Source organism: Phocoena phocoena, chromosome 14 (assembly GCF_963924675.1).
Source record: "Phocoena phocoena chromosome 14, mPhoPho1.1, whole genome shotgun sequence".
NCBI classification, from domain to species: Eukaryota; Metazoa; Chordata; class Mammalia; order Artiodactyla; family Phocoenidae; genus Phocoena; species Phocoena phocoena.
Window position 1 is genome coordinate 42,427,996 of NC_089232.1, and position 17,744 is coordinate 42,445,739.

A 17,744-nucleotide genomic window follows, 5' to 3' on the forward strand; every position below is an offset into this window, starting at 1 on the left:
ATTGTTTTGGACTATGAGATGTGAGTAGAAGCTACATGTGCCACTTCTGAAGAAACTTTTAAGAGTTTTTGAGGGACTTTGTCATCACTCTTGTTTCCTTGCCCATATGGGTTACAAGGCTTCTCCTTCAGCTGTGGTCCTGGATTGAAGGAGATACAGAGCAGAGGCCCACTGGAGCCATAAAATAGACATTTCTTGTGAGCAAAAAAATATGCCATTGTTTTGATAGTCACTAGCACTTTGGGGCTTGTTTGTTATTATAGCAGAACATTGCTTAGGCTGTCTGACACATGGGCTACCATCTCTGATAGGTTCCCTGGGCACTTAGGATAGAGTCCATAATAACCTTCAAGATGCTACATAATCTGGCCTCAGCCAACTCCACTGTCCTTATCTCCAACCACATTTCTAACCCCTAAAGATCTCAAAACGCATGGAACACACTTGTTTATTTAATACATTCACCATGATATTCCTGTTGTGAGAAACACTCCTTCCTTCATCACGAGTCAAAATTATTAATTCTTTAGGGTTCAGGTTAGTTATCATTTCCTCGGGAAGTGTTCATGACTACCTGCAAGCTAAATTATGTCTCTCCTTTACACAATCACAATTCTCTGTTTTCTAGAGTATTCTTCAAATACCTTTTCTGCTATAAAATAAGTGGACTCAGGAAATCGTGAGGCAGTTGCATTGCTATTGTCATTATGCTAAAGAGAAAACCAGGGAACAGATTGCGATGAGGACTTGACTGAGATTAGGGCTTGCTTGAGGTTTACTTTCTCGAATTTGTCAGACTGTATTCCTGGGAAAATATGCACATTGAGTTAAGAATTTGTATATTGTGTACTTGAAGCCTAATTAATAAATATTAAATACAATTCATTGAAGCACTAATAATTCATTCAGTTTTGAAAATTGAATTTCTAAGACATTACATATAAATAATTAAATCTAATCTTAGCTCTGTAGTAATAGGATGAGTTCCATGCTCCAGAATCCATATTTCTTTTAAAAATAAAATTGGAATCAAGGCCAGACGAGTCTTGAAATTTTGAATCTTAAACTATCCACTAGTTCCAGGGGGTATGTGGTCACAGAAGCACAGGGTTTGTAATTATTGCATTATTATCATAATCTATCTTCTTCACTTGACTGTAAACTCTACAGGGACAGAGGCCGTGGTTGTATCATTGTCTCCACAGTGCCAAGGACAGTACCTGACATAGTGTGGAGGCTTAAATAGAATGACAGTAAAGATTTCTTTTTTGTAGAAATACACTATCCACCTAAATTATCATGTACAATTGAGTAGTGGTGATATTTCCATAAAAATACTCAATAATAGTTCTACCTGTGAACACCTAAAACCACAGGGTGTTTGGTATTTGTTTAGGAAGATATATTCTCCATTATTTTTATGAAGGTTGTTCTCTATGTTGACATTTGGTTTGAGCCAGTAATAGCTACTATTTATTGCATACATTATATGTTAGGCACTGTTGAAAGGTATAATATATTTTATATTATTTAATCTTTACAGTAATCTTGCAACAATTATTTTTCTGTTTGATAGATTGACAAACAACCAAACAAACAAAAAAACCTCATGACCAGAGAAATTAAGTGGTTTGCCTAAAGCCACATTAGGTATCAAGTGGCACAGACTTAGGAAGTCAGCTCTATCCAAGTCCAGTATCCTCAACCCTACAATGCCTGCCTCCCCAGAGCTCCAGGGCCAGTCTCCTCGTGTCTGGAATAGATTTCTGACTGATATTTTGGAAGGTTATAAGTTTCTTATACTTTCCTCATTCAATGCTAAATTGAAACAAGAGATTACATCTGCTTTTTAGTTGAATTTCACTGCACAATGATAAAACTAGAAGTTTAATGATCTTGAAAATGCTAATATTTCATGATAAGGAGCCTATATGGACAGTGTACTTGATACCTTAATTGATACTTTTATCTTATGTGACTATAAAACAGCCAACGTCATTGTGTAAACTACCTTCTTCGGTGTAACTTGACAGGATCAGTATTCTCTGTGATTCTAAGTTTCAAAGACAACTAAACAATGGGAAGTTGATAAGTGAGGTGCATTGTTACCACTGAGAAACTCACATTTTATTAGGTCTTTTTCTTGTTAAAAAATGCAGATAGGGACATTTTTAAGGGGATGATGCAAGGTGTCAGGATGGGTCAATAAATGAAAACAGACTACGTGGAGTGAATAACTAAACTTCCATTGATTGGTACTCTCGACTTCTCCTAGGAATCCTATCTAGTTTTAGAGAAATTTTCATGTAATTATGTCAGCATTCTTACAAAATACTTTGATTTGCAATTTATTTTAAAGCACCCCCTCCAAAAATATCATTGTCAGAATACTAATGTCCTAATCCCATTTCCTGCACAAAGACAGACAATAAGAGTCTTCTAGAAGTGCCACTCTAGCAACAGACAGTCTACAGAACTTTATGACATTGATGTTAGTGCTAACAGGGGTGGGCAAAAGGCAGAAATATTCAGTCCCCTTCTCTTTACAGAATTCCTGGGAACAAGAAGAATAATATTTGAGGACTCCTTCAAATGCCATTAAATGGAGAAATTATGTCATCCATTCCAGCTATATTTATTGAAAATAATAGTATCTTTGTAAAGGACTAACATTTATTATTCATATACTTTGTGTTAGGCACTGTGTTTGGTACTTTACTTTTGATTTTGTTTAATTTCACAGTAACCCTATAAGATAGGGTTATATCTAACCCTATAAGATATGATTGACTCCATTTTACAGTTGAGAAAATTTATGATTTTTAAAGATATCAGTGTCTAAAATCACCCGCCTGGCAAATAATAGAGCCAGAAGGTGAAGTAAGGGTTTCTAACTTCAACTTCTAAATTGCTTCCTACCTAGTGCCTATTATGTGCAGAAGCTTTTCCCAGGCATGCAAGTAACAGCCCCCAAATCGAATGGTTACCAGAATTCCTGGGGTGCTTGTAAGGCATACAGATTCCTTGAAGACATCTTAAGAGTTCTGATCCATAGGTCTGGAATGGACTCTCAGAGCAAAGTATCTTCAGCAAGCATCCTAGGAGTTTCTGATTAGCCAATTCAGAATAACTTCCAGGATGTAAAGGGATATATAAAAGGACTCTACCCTCTAGGTAATTTGATTGTTGCAAAGAATCTAAGCCGCTGATGACGGGAATGTACATTCTGAATATATCTCCTTCTGTAATGCCACACAGTACACTTTATAAATTCTTGATCAATCAAGAGAACAAAGGCATTTATTTGGATAATTATTACTTGTGTTTTTCAAGTTGAGACAAAAGCAAAATTGTTTCACATGAGTATTCACATAAACCTTTGTACACATTTTAAACTCTAAAATATACAAATTCTCTGTGTAAATTTTAACTTACTTAAACATGTTAAACAGCCATGTATGATACCATCATTACTGTCATATAATCCCAATAGCAAATGTTCTCATAGGATTTAGTGGAAAGGGTTCCGGTTTTATGGTTTTCTTCTATGTCTTTATTCATCTGTTTTTTATTTTACTCGATGTCTATGTATGCATCTGCTCTGGATTTCCTGAGGCAATCTTGTTATCTCTGTGAGGATATTTACTATGAAAATAACACTTAAAGTCCTTAGAACAGTCACTTGTTTTAAGCACTTTAAATATATTAATTCATTTGATCCTCAAAATATCTCTACAAAATAGCTCCTGTTATTATGATCCCCATTTTACACGTAAGGGAACTGAGGCAAAGAGTGACTAAGTGTATCTTTGCTGCATTTAAAAAGTTGCAGTATCTGCATGTGCAAGAAAAATCATGAAATATCCTATTTCCACCTGGGAACAATAATTTTCTAGGTTCTTCAGCACTAGAGTCCAGCCGAGGAAATTATTTGTTTACCGAGCTGCAGTGTAACTCCCTGGAATATAGCTCCCATAAAGCAGTGGCTTAACATTCTACATTATGTACTTATTAACGTGGGCATTGTGCAAGGGTTTGTTTTCACGGGAAAGAGGTAACATTTAGTATCTACAGTGAAATTAAGCCAAATTAGCAACACTCATAAAATCAAGAAATTCTCAGTAGAATTCTCATCAAGGTATTTACGCACGATGAATTGTATTATTTTCTTTGTGGAATTTTATGTATGATAAGTATGCATGGAGACATGGGATGTGTAGATGATACTTATTACTGTGGCTAACATTTATAGAGCAATTAACTATCTGCTCGGCACTGTGCAAATGTTTTTCGTGGATTATTCCAATTAATCCTGGCACATATCTTGATAAGTCGTTTCTTTATTCCAATTTTACAGATAAAAACAATTCTAGAGATATAATTAACATGCCTAAGGTCTAATGAAAGAATTGGTGTTTGAATGTAGATGTCTAACTACAGAGACTGCCTTCTTTTTTTTTGTTTTTTTGTTTTTTGCGGTACGCGGGCCTCTCACTGTTGTGGCCTCTCCCGCTGCGGAGCACAGTCTCCGGACGCACAGGCTCAGCGGCCATGGCTCACGGGCCCAGCCACTCTGCGGCATGTGGGATCCTCCCGGACCGGGGCACGAACCCATGTCCCCCGCATTGGCAGGCGGACTCTCAACCACTGCGCCACCAGGGAAGCCCTGAGACTGCCTTCTTAATCACCAAACTCAGACTGAAACCCAGGTCCACAGATGGACCCAAATATTGAATATTGGCCATTGGTGGGTAACTACCTTCCCCCTTCCCCAAATAAATCACCTACACAACTACAGGAAATGGAAATTTGTCTTTATACTAGTTTAGGTGAAAACATAATAGATGGACTTTTTAATTGACCACAGTTAGAACTGTAACATTTTAAAAAGCTCATGTAATTTTAAGCAGTGCTGATAGTTGGATTTAATTCACAAAACATTTTTAATCACCCACCAAATGTCCAGCACTATGCTTGGTGTTAGATTTACAAAATTTTATAAGATGAGGTTGCAGATCTAGGGAACTTAAGAGTTCCACAAGGCTGAGAGGGTTTGTCTGAGACTTGGACACCAGATGGTATGTCCTATAAGCACAGAATCAACAAGTTGCTGTGAGTCCAGGATGAGAATCATTAGTTCTGCTGCAATGGAAATGAACCTAGGACGTTTTCACAGTGGAGATATTATTCAGAGCGGAGTTTTAGAGCTGGGTGGATAGAATTTCACCAGACTGACAAACATGTGGAGGAAGAAATGTGTGGTATAATTGGGGATGGTTTGTGCGACGATGTGGTGAGGCGGGCAGTGAGCCTAAAGAGGGCAGACTGGGCTCTCCGGATTATAAAGGAACAAGAGTGCCTTCCCAAATAGTTTGGATTTTATTCTGTAGGCAGAAAAAATTGTAATCAGGGAGTTATCACTTTTAGGTATGCGTGTCAGATATAATTAGGGCAGTAGCAATGGAGCCAGAAGGGAACAGCTGTGGAGCCGAGGTGGTAGACCTTTGTCCAAGGCACTGAGCACAGAAGGAGGAGGAACAGGTTTGGGGAAAATTAGTTTGCTTTTATATTATGGAATTTGAGGTGCAGGCAGGCCACCCAGGTGAGAGAGGTTTGATTGGCAGTAGGAAGTGCACGTGATAGGCTGGAACCAGAGGAGAGCCCCTGAGCCATGCCTGGGTGTTGCAAGTCCAGATGCCTGGGAAGCAGCATCCCAGTGCTGCTTTGTGTTGCTCAGATAGCAGCTGGATTAAATACTCAGTTCTACTTGTCACCTTTAGAAGGAAACCTGGAAGATCCCCCAAAGGCAGCTAGATGATGAAGAATCTGGATTCTACCTTACCTGAGATACCCTTAGTCTGGAAAACAGAATGCAAAGAGGGAATGATAAATTTCTTTAACCGTTAGCAGGGTTTCGGGAGACAGATATTTAGGTAGAGAAATGCAGCTCAAAGTCAGTGTTTCTCTCTCACTAAAAGGCAGCACAGGGAGCGGAGACCAGTCGGCTGCCTGGGCTTTCTGCAGTTGGACAAGAGTGAAAGAAAAACGATTACAATTGGGTATGGGGAAGGCAGCTGCCACCAGAGGGCAGCCACACTTTGAGAACCCCAGCCGGCCAAGCCAAGCAGCTGTACCTGAGGGTTTTGTCGGGGAAATGCACAGTGTGGTCTCGCAGATCACCAACACGTGGGTGGGTAGGAGGGTAAGTCAGAATTTAGAGCCTGCAGGTTCCCAGGGTAGCAGGTAATTTGATTCATTTACCTGGCCATTCACATTTAACCGGTTAATTTCTCTAACTAGGCTTTTGAATTTCCTTTCTCTTGTGAGGGAAGTTTCCCACTCTTTCCAGAACACTGTACACTCAGACTAGATTGAGGTAGTAGCTTCCTTTGTATCTGAAGAGGCTGCTGTGATCTCAGTCACAGACAACTTATGAGTTTTGAGAAAATATTAAACAGTAATGGTGGAGCCTGAAAGATTGATACAGACTCTACCAGTGCAGAGATATTTGTGGATTTTAGTAGTAGCTACTCTTTCTGAAGTGTGACAAGGGGTTTAACTCTTTAAATCGCACTATGACAATGCTGCAAACTGTGTGATGCTATTTTATTTAACAAATGAGCAAACCAAACCTCAGAGAGACTATCTACCAGCTCCAAGGTATCGCAGCCAGAAAATAGCAGGACTGAGGTTTGAGCCCAGATGTGTTCTGCTCTAAAGGCCCTGTTTTTTTTGTTCTGCACAAGGTCTTTATTCTGTTGTCAAAACTTCTTCCAAGAACATCATGGACAAGGCAGGAAGGAGATATGAAAATGCATCCAGGAAAGCATTTGGGATGTCCTGACGTTCTCCAGCTTTGACCCCAGAGCAATGAAAACTTTCTCTGCAGGGAGGTAGTGGCAACTCTCTGACCTTTTCCAGAAGGAATTTGTGCTATGACTGATATTTAGATGCTGCCATAGTTCATCTGAATCGGCTTGGCAATTAAACCACGTATTTTCCCATGCAATTAAACCACTTTGCATGTGGTTTTTTTTTGCGGTACACAGGCCTCTCACTGCCGTGGCCTCTCCCGTTGCGGAGCACAGGCTCCGGATGCGCAGGCTCAGCAGCCATGGCTCACGGGCCCAGCTGCTCCGCGGCATGTGGGATCTTCCTGGACCAGGGCACGAACCCATGTCCCCTGCATCGGCAGGCGGACTCTCAACCACTGTGCCACCAGGGAAGCCCTGCATGTGATTTTTAGTAAACCAGGTCATCTCCAGTGAGGGGAGGAAGGAGCTCTCTGGACATCAGGACTAACAGCTAAGTCCCTATGGAGGAGAAAATAGATTAAATCCTCCTCTGAGGAGAAAAGATGGAGCAGAATCTACCCTCTGCCCTCAACTGGCTTGATGACCTGCACCCCACACCACTCAGGGGAATTTGGGAGAAAAACAGACAAAGCTTATGGCCCTTTGATGGCTTGAGAGGGAGCATTGCACTGGCGTCAGGAGATGCCACTGGAGCTCCTCATTTTTCAATTTGGAAGCTACTCTTTCATAGTAATAATAATGATCCCAGTCATAACAGACACCATATCAAAGTTAAATGTAAAGAACATATCCTTTCTACAGTATTGAACTAATGTTAAAGGCGTGATGCTCTCAGTTGAAAACAACCATTTTAAACAGCAATAATAACAAGGAAATAAGCATGTTTTGAGATTCTTCCTTTCCACCCTGTCGGGCACCCCTGCTTGGTGCTGTTTCGGTACATGAGCACAACGGCATATGCAGCTCTTCACTTAGCATAAATGTTTTGGAAGCTGGTGTTGCTAAGCTATGGCCAATTTCAAATGCAAAAATCTACTTCCCCTGGAAAACATGCTTGCTACAACCTTCATGCCGCCTTCGACTATTTGTGTAGTTCCTAAGTAGAATATGTTTGGTTTATGCAAAGCTGAAGGAAAAGGAAAATGGAACAAATATCCAAAAGCACATTGCTATGTCTTCTTTCTGTACCTTCAGACAATCACACATTTACTCATAAGAGATGCTGAACAAGGTCATCAGATCTAGAGGACACTATATTTTTTGAGTTGATGATATATTGGTCATATTTTCCTCCACAGAGACTGCATTTTTGAAAAGTAGGAAGTTATGTATTTTTTATTTAAACTCCATGTACATGGCTATACTTTATTTGTATTTTATTAATTAGTTTACACATACGAGTTGTGTACTGAGTGTCACTTCTATGTCAGGCACAGTGATGGCCAACAGATTCTGATTAGAATCCACTTAGAGTCTTAAGCCCTGGCATATTGCGGTTTTATTGTTCACAATTAGGAGAATTTTATGGTACTTTTCTTGGACCCTTTCTTTTGATGCATTGTATTAGTTTCCTATTGCTGCTGTAACAAATTTCAACAAATTTTATGACTTATAACAACACAAACCTATTATCTCACAGTCCTCCCAATTAGAGTTACTGAAATCCAGGTGTCAGCAAAGATGTGTTCCTCCTTTCCGCACTACCCAGACAGGGGTCCATACAGCGTTGTTCTGGACTCCCATCCTAACTTAAAGGGAAACTTTCACAATGTCCGGAGCCCTTGACGTCCTGCAAGTAAAGGAGGAGGATGTGCCCAAATTCCTTGCAGCAGGAACCCACTTAGGTGGCAACAACTTTGACTTCCAAATGGAACAGTACATCTACGAAAGGAAAAGTGATGGCATCTACATCATAAATCTGAAGAGAACCTGGGAGAAGCTTCTGTTGGCAGCTCGTGCCATTGAATTCCCAGCTGGTCAGTGTCGTATCCTCCAGGAATACTGGCTGGCAAGCTGTGCTGAAGTTTGCTGCTGCCACTAGAGCCACTCCTATTGCTGGCCATTTCACTCCTGGAACCTTCACTAACCAGATCCAGGCAGCCTTCCGGTAGCCAAGACTTCTGGTGGTTACTGATCCCAGGGCTGACCACCAGCCTCTCACAGAGGCCTGTTACGTTAACCTGCCTACCGTTACTCTGAGTAACACAGACTCTCCGCTGTGCTATGTGGACATTGCCATCCTGTGCAACAAGGGAGCTCACTCAGTGGGTCTGATGTGGTGGATGCTCACCTGGGAAGTTCTGCACATGCATGGGACCATCTCCTGTGAACACCCTTGGGAGGTCATGCCTGATCTCTACTTCTACAGAGATCCTGTGAACACCCTTGGGAGGTCATGCCTGATCTCTACTTCTACAGAGATCCTGAAGAGATTGAAAAGGAATAACAGGCAGCAGCTGGGAAAGCTGTGGCCAAGGAGGAATTTCAGGGTGAATGGACCGCTCCTGAGTTCCCTGCTACTCACCCTAAGGTGGCGGACTGGTCTGAAGGCGTGCAGGTGCCCTCTGTACCTACTCAGCAGTTCCCCACTGAAGACTGGTCTGCAGCTCCCACTGCTCAGGCCACTGAATGGGTAGGAACAACCACTGAGTCATCTTAAGCTGTTCTTCCACAAACTCTTCAAATGGAAATAGGTTGACAGAAAACAGTTTCTTAAAAAAAATAAAAAAAAATAAAAAAAAAAAGAATGTTTCCTTCTGGAGGTTTTAGGAGAGAATCAAGTCCTTGCATTCTCTTTGCTGATGGTCCCTTCCCTCATTTTCAAATCCAACAGGGTAGCATCTTCAAATCTCTCTATTTCTCTCCTCTCTCTCTCTCTCCCCCCTCCCCCCCCCCCACTCTGCCTCCATCTTCACATCTTCTCTGACTCTCTTGCTTCCCTCTTATAAGCAGCCTTATGATTACATTGGGTCCACCCAGATAATCCAGGGTAATAATCTTGCCAAAGCACATTTGCAGTCTCTTGAGCAGGTAAGGCAACATCTACACAGGTTCTGGGGATTACGATATAGACTTCTACGTGTGTGTATGGTGTTCGGGAGGGCCGTTATCCCACCTACCACATTCGCATACTGAACTCATCTCCTAGTTAAAATTGCCCTGCTTATGCTGTTCTGTGTACTTTAAGAAATGAAGTGTTTTTGAAACATTTTCCCAAAAAATGACATGAAGAAATTTACACCCTTTTTGGGTCTTCACATAGAATGTAGCACCAATCCTCCGGATGCCAGGGCAGATCTCCTAGGAAGTGAATTTCTAAGTGTTGCAGAAGGAAACTGTTCACTGAGTCCAAATTTTCTTAGCACAGCACCCCCAAAAGTTCAGTTTCTCTAGCTAAAGGTAAAAGCTCTCTGAGTTCTACTGGATGGTACTCTGGGGAATATTTCTGTGTGCTGAACAGAATTACAATTATAATTCTTTTATTGCATTTATACATATTAAAATAGAATATCAACTTAATATTTTGACTCTTAATAAGTTTTCCCCAAAAGGAGATCATTACTCACAGTTCACACAGTGTGAAAGCCATGAATGTGTGCCTTGGTAGCCTGAGATTTACTGTGACTCTATATCTGTACTGAATACAAATTCACTTAAAAATACATTCATTCCCCTATTCTCCCTGCATTGAGGTTTACGAATGAATAAATGGCGGGTTAGCAGTTCTAAGAATGCTGGGGCAGAGTCATAAGGACTTATGCCTGCTGGAAAGATCCTTTGGGGCAAGAGAGGTCTGTTAGCCCGTTCCATGTTTCCCAAGCTGAGGGAGAGGCCAGAGGGCCACATTCTGAGCTGAGAGGTTTTGAAACTTTGCTTTCCTTGGACAAAGCGTAAGCTTTCTGATATTTCTCTCTCCTAAGCTATTTAATGAGGAGGAAGAGAGCCATTTTCCCCAGTGTTGAGTGGAAAGGAAGAGTAGATGAGAAGGTATGGCTGGAGGATTTCTAAACCCACAACTACACCCCAGTTTACTCCAAAGATGGAGGCACTGTAGCATGAACAGCTGAAGTAGGGTTTTGCTCTTCATTGAAGGTATTTTCTGCAAAGTTTTGGAAGAGTTATGAACTAGTGGGAAGAAACCACATATATAGGCCTTGATACACACACACACACATATTTAGATTAATAAGTTCGTGTTTTAATTAGCCAATGATACAGTGCCATATTATGAACAAACTGGCCATCAGGGATGAAGGAATGGAGTGAGGAAGAGGTTTCCTGGGCCTCAGAGACTCTGATAGGAGCCCAAAGCTGTTGATACTAGTGTTTGTGCAAGAAACGGTTTCATGAGATCAAGAGAACTCAACTCTTACTGTGGCGTAGTCCTATAAGCTTATATTATCATTCAGGAAGAATATACCTTACATTTGACAGAGGTTTTCAAACATCAGGACATCTGTGTTCTTGATCCAAAGTCAGTGTCAGCAAAGATTGAGTCATCGCCTCTCACTGGCAGTTGTTGCTTTACTTTATAATACTTTTTATATTAGTTATCCTTTGGGGGCAACATGATGAACTTCAGATCTTTTATTGGCTTAGTGTTTTTTTTTTTTTAATATTTATTTGGGCTGCGCCTGGTCTTAGTTGCGGCATGTGGGATCTTTGTTGCTGCATGCAGGATCTTTAGTTGCGGCATGTGAACACTTAGTTGTGGCATGTGGACTTCTTAGTTGCCGCATGTGGACTCCTTGTTGCGGCATGCAGACTTCTTAGTTGCAGCATGCGGACTCTTACTTGTGGCATGCATGTAGGATCTAGTTCCCCAATCAGGGATCGAACCCGGGCCCCCTGCATTGGGAGTGTGAAGTCTTACCCACTGGACCACCAGGGAAGTCCCTCAGTGTTTTTCCTTTTTTTTTAATAGATCTTTATTGGAGTATGATTGCTTCACAGTACTGTGTTAGTTTCTGTTGTACGCCAAAGTGAATCAGCCATATGCATACATATATCCCCATATCCCCTCCCTCTTGAGCCTCCCTCCCACCCTCCCTATCCCACCCCTCTAGGTCGTTGCAAAGCACTGAGCTGATCATGATCACGCTGTGCTATGCAGCTGCTTCCCACTAGCTATCTATTTTACGTTTGGTAGTGTATATATGTCCATGCCACTCTCTCACTTCGTCCCAGCTTCCCCCACCCCACCACATCCTCAAGTCCATTCTCTATGTCTATATTCCTGCCCTGCCACTAGGTTCGTCAGTACCATTTTTTAATTTTAGATTCCATATATATGTGCTAGCATACGGTATTTGTTTTTCTCTTTCTTACTTCACTCGGTATGACAGACTCTAGGTCCATCCACCTCACTACAGATAACTCAATTTCGCCCCTTTTTATGGCTGAGTAATATCTCATTGTATGTATGTGCCACATCTTCTTTATCCATTCATCTGTCGATGGACATTTAGGTTGCTTCCATGTTCTGGCTATTGTAAATAGTGCTGCAATGAACATTGTGGTACATGACTCATTTTGAACTATGGTTTTCTCAGGGTATATGCCCAGTAGTAGGATTGCTGGGTCATATGGTAGTTCTATTTTTAGTTTTTTAAGGAACCTCCATACTGTTCTCCATAGTAGTTGTATCAATTTACATTCCTACCTACAGTGCAGGAGGGTTTCCTTTTCACAACACCCTTTCCATCATTTATTGTTTCTAGATTTTTTGATAATGGCCATTCTGACTGGTGTGAGGTGATACCTCATTATAGTTTTGATGTGCATTTCTCTAATATTCAGTGATGTTGAGCATCTTTTCATGTGTTTGTTGGCCATCTGTATGTCTTCTTTGGAGAAATGTCTATTTAGGTCTTCCACCCATTTCTTAATTGGATTGTTTGTTTTTTTGATATTCAGCTCGATGAACTATTTGTATATTTTGGAGATTAATCCTTTGTCTACTGTTTCATTTGCAAATGTATTCTCCCATTCGGAGGGTTGTCTCTTCCTCTTGTTTATGGCTTCCTTTGCTGTTCAAAAAGCTTTTAAATTTAATTAGCTCCCATTTGTTTATTTTTATTTTCATTACTCTAGGGGGTGGGTCAAAAAAGATCTTGCTGTGGTTTATGTCGAAGAGTGTTTTTCCTATGTTTTCCTGTAAGAGTTTTATAGTGTCTGGTCTTACACTTAGGTCTTTAATCCATTTGAGTTTATTTTTGTGTATGGTGGTAGGGAATGTTCTAATTTCATTCTTTTACATGTACCTGTCCAGTTTTCCCAGCACCACTTATTGAAGAGGCTGTCTTTTCTCCATTGTGTGTTCTTTCCTCTTTTGTTGTAAATTAGGTGATCAATGTGCATGGGTCTATCTCTGGGTACTCTATCCTGTGCCATTGATCTATGCCAGTACCATACTGTCTTGATTACTGTAGCTTTGTAGTATACTCTCAAGTCAAGGAGTCTCATTCCTCCAGCTCAATTTTTCTTTCTCAAGATTGCTTTGGCTATTCGGGGTCTTCTGTGTTTCCATGCGAATTGTAAAACTTTTTGTTCTAAATCTGTGAAGAATGCCATTGGTAGTTTGATAGGGATTGCGTTGAATCTGTAGATTGCTTTGGGTAGTATAATCATTTTCACAATGTTGATTCTTCCAATCCAAGAACATGGTATATTTGTCCATCTATTTATGTCATCTTTGATTTCTTTCATCAGTGTTTTATAGTTTTCTGAGTACAAGTCTTTTGCCTCCTTAGGTCGGTTTATTTCTAGGTATTTTATTCTTTTTGTTGTGATGGTAAATGGGAGTGTGTCCTTAATTTCTTTCTGATTTTTTGTTTTTAGTGTATAAGAATGCCAGAGATTTCTGTGAATTAATTTTGTATCCTGCAACGTTACCAAATTCATTGATTAGTGCTAGTAGTTTTCTTGTGGCATCTTTAGGATTTTCTATATATATTATCATGTCATCTGCAAACAGTGACAGTTTTATTTCTTCTTTTACAATTTGTATTCCTTTTATTTCTTTTTCTTCTCTGATTGCTGTGGCTAGAACTTCCAAAACTATGTTGAATAATAGTGGCAAGAGTGGACATCCTTGTCTTATTCCTGATCTTGGAGGAAATGCTTTTAGTTTTTCATCATTGAGTATGATGTTTGCTGTGGGTTTATCATATATGGCCTTTATTATATTGAGGTAGGTTCCCTCTATGCCCACTTTCTGGAGAGATTTTATCATAAATGGGCGTTGAATTTTGTCAAAAGCTTTTTCTGCACCTATTGAGATTATCATATTTTTTATTTCATCATTTGTTAATATGGTGTATCACATTGATTGATTTGCATATATTGAAGAATCCTTACATCCCTGGGAAAAATCCCACTTGATCATGTTGTATGATCCTTTTAATATCTTGTTGGATTCTGTTTGCTAGTATTTTGTTTAGGATTTTTGTATATATTTTCATCCGTGATATTGGTCTATAAGTTTCCTTTTTTGTGATATCTTTTTCTGGTTTTTGGTATCAGAGTGATTGTCACTTTGTAGAATGAATTTGGGAATGTTACTCCCTCTGCAGTTTTTTGGAAGAGTTTGAGAAGGAGCAGTGTTAGCTCTTCTCTAAATGTTTGGTAGAATTCACCTGTGAAGCCATCTGGTCCTGGACTTCTGTTCGTTGGAAGATTTTTAATTACAGTTTCAATTTCATTACTTGTGATAGGTCTGTTTATTTTTTCTAATTCTTCCTGGTTCAGTCTTGGAAAATTGGACCTTTCCAAGAATTTATCAACTTTTTGGTGTTGTCCATTTTATTGGCATATGTTTATTTGTAGTAGTCTCTTATATTCCTTTGTATTGCTGTGGTGTCAGTTGTAATTTCTCCTTTTTCATTTCTAATTTTATTGATTTGCATCCTCTCCCTTTTTTTTTCTTGATGAGTCTGGCTAAGGGTTTATCAATTTTGTTTATCTTCTGAGTCTGGCTAGGGGTTTATCAATTTTGTTTATCTTCTCAAAGAACCAACGTTTAGTTTTATTGATCTTTGCTATTGTTTTCTTTGTTTCTATTTCATTTATTTCTGCTGTGATATTTATGACTTCTTTCCTTCTACTGACTTCGGGTTTTCTTTGTTCTTCATTCTCTAGTTGCTTTAGGTGTAGGGTTAGATTGTTTATTTGAGATTTTTCTTGTTTCTTGAGGTGAGATTGAATTTCTATAAACTTGCCTCTTAGAACTGCTTTTGCTGCCTCCCATAGGTTTTGGGTTGTCGAGTTTTTGTTGTCATTTGTTTCTATGTATTTTTCAATTTCTTCTTTGATTTCTTCAGTGATTTCTTGGTTATTTAGTAGCATCCTGTTAGCCTCCATGTATTTGTGTTGTTTTTCAGTTTTTTTCCCATAATTGATTTCCAGTCTCATAGCATTGTGGTTAGAAAACATGCTTGATACGATTTCAGTTTTCTTAAATTTTACGATGCTTGAGTTGTGATCCAAAATGTGATCTATCCTGGAGAATGTTCCATGTGCACTTGAGAAGAAAGTGTATTCTGCAACTTTCAGATGGAATGTTCTATGAATATCAATTAAATCTGTCTGGTCTATTATAAAGCTTGTGTTTCCTTTTATTTTCTGTTGGGATGATCTGTCCATTGGTGTAAGTGGGGTGTTAATGTCTTCTACTATTATTGTGTTACTGTTGATTTCCCCTTTCATGGTTGTTAGTATTTGCTTTATGTATTGAGGTGCTTCTACGTTGGGTGCATAAACATTTATAATTGTTATGTCTTCTTCTTGCATTGATCCCTTGATCATTATGTAGTGTCCTTCCTTATCTCTTGTAACACTATTTTAAAGTCTATTTTATCTGATACAAGTATTGCTATTCCAGCTTTCTTTTGATTTCCATTTGCATGGAATATCTTTTTCCATCCCTTCTCTTTCAGTCTGTATGTGTCCCTAGGTCTGAAGTGGGTCTCTTGTAGACAGCATATATATAGGTCTTGTTTTTGTATCCATTCAGCCTGTCTGTGTCTTTTGGTTGGGGCATTTAATTAATTTATATTTAAGGTTATTATTGATATGTATGTGCCTGTTGCCATGTTCTTAATTGTTTTGGGGTTGTTTTTGTGGGTCTTTTTCTTCTCTTATGTTTCCCGCCTACAGAAGTTTCTTTAGCATTTGTTGTAAAGCTGGTTTGGTGGTGCTGAATGTTTTTAGCCTTTGCTTGTCTGAAAAGCTTTTGATTTCTCCATTGAATCTGAGTGAGATCCTTGGTGGGTGGAGTAATCTTGGTTGTAGGTTTTTCTCTTTCATCACTTTAAGTATATCCTGCCACTCCCTTCTGGCCTTCAGAGTTTCTGCTGAAAAATCAGCTGATAACCTTATGGGGATTCCTTTGTATTTTTGTTTTTCCCTTGCTGCTTTTAAATTTTTTTCTTTGAATTTAATTTTTGTTAGTTTGATTAATATGTGTCTTGGTGTGTTTCTCCTAGGGTTTATCCTGTATGTGACTCTCTGTGCTTCCTGGACTTGTGTGACTATTTCCTTTCCTGTGTTAGGGAAGTTTTCCACTGTAATCTCTTCAAATATTTTCTCAGACCCTTTCTTTTTCTCTTCTTCTGAGACCACTATAATTCAAATGTTGGTGCATTTAGTGTTGTCCCAGATCTCTCTGAGATTGTCTTCAATTCTCTTCATTCTTTTTCTTTATTCTGCTCCTCAGCAGTTATTTCCACCATTTTGTCTTCAAGCTCATTTATTCATTCTTCTGCTTCAGTTATTCTGTTACCGATTCCTTCTAGTGTAATTTTCATTTCACTTATTGTGTTGTTCATCTCTGTTTGCTCTTTAGTTCTTCTAGATCTTTGTTAAATATTTCTTGTATTTTCTCAGTCCGTGCCTCCATTCTATTTCCAAGATTCTGGATCATCTTTACTATCATTACTCTGATTTATTTTTCAGGTAGATTGCCTATTTCCCCTTCATTTATTTGGTCTTATAGGATTTTACCTTGCTCCTTCATCTGTGACATAGTTATTGCCATCTCATTTTTCTTTTTTTTTGATGAGTGGGATTGTTTTGCTATCTTACTGGTTGTTTGGCCTGAAGTTTCCAACACTGGAGCTTGTCAGCTCTTGGGTAGAGCTTGGTCTTGGTGCCGAGTTGAGGACCTCTGTGAGACCTCACTCTGTTGAATATTCCCTGGGGTCTGAGGTTTACTGTTAATCCAGTTGTTCAGATTTGGAGCTCTCACTGCAGGATCTTTGGCCTGACCCCCGGCTTGTGATCCAAGATCCTGTAAGCCATGTGGGGTGGCAAAAAATAAAAATAAAAAAGAAAAGGAAGAATAACAAAGTAACAAATAAAATTAGACTAGGAGACTAACAGATATGTTAGAAAGAATATAAAAATAAAAATATAGATGAAACAACAACTGGAAGGTAAAACAGAACACAATAGTAAAAAAGAGGAGGAGGAAAAAAAAGGTGGAAAAGGCCTTGGCTGTGGAGGGTGGGGCTTAAACAGGGGTGGGGCTTGGGCAGTGGGCAGGGCCTATGCTTAGCCCCCACAGGGCTGGGAAAGGCCCTGGGAGTTGTGGGGCATGGGGCTTAGGCTCAACAGAACTGAAGGGTCCCAGGCGTGCCTCCTGCCTCTGGTCTCAGAGGGCAGGGGACCCCACCTAGGAGCCCAGCAGGCTTCCCAGGCTGAGTGGGCAGGGTAAACATCCTCCACTCCTCTACTGCTCCTCTGGTCCTGGAGGGCGCCTCCCACCCATGTCTCCTGTTCTCCTCCTGGTCTCCCTCCTATGCCCCCAGGACCCATGCAGCCTGGAGGGGATTTTGGAGGGCAGGGGACCAGCCTGGGAGCTCAGTAAATTTCCCAGGGTCGAGTGAGCAGGCCCAACGCCCTCTGCTCCTCTTCCACTCCTCTGGTCCT

At 40.0% G+C, this 17,744-nt stretch overlaps 1 pseudogene; it reads left to right on the top strand.

Annotated features, from left to right (window-relative positions):
* Positions 1–8,583: 8,583 nt before the first annotated feature.
* Positions 8,584–9,474, top strand: LOC136133731 (small ribosomal subunit protein uS2-like; annotated as a pseudogene).
* The last annotated feature ends 8,270 nt before the right edge of the window (positions 9,475–17,744 follow it).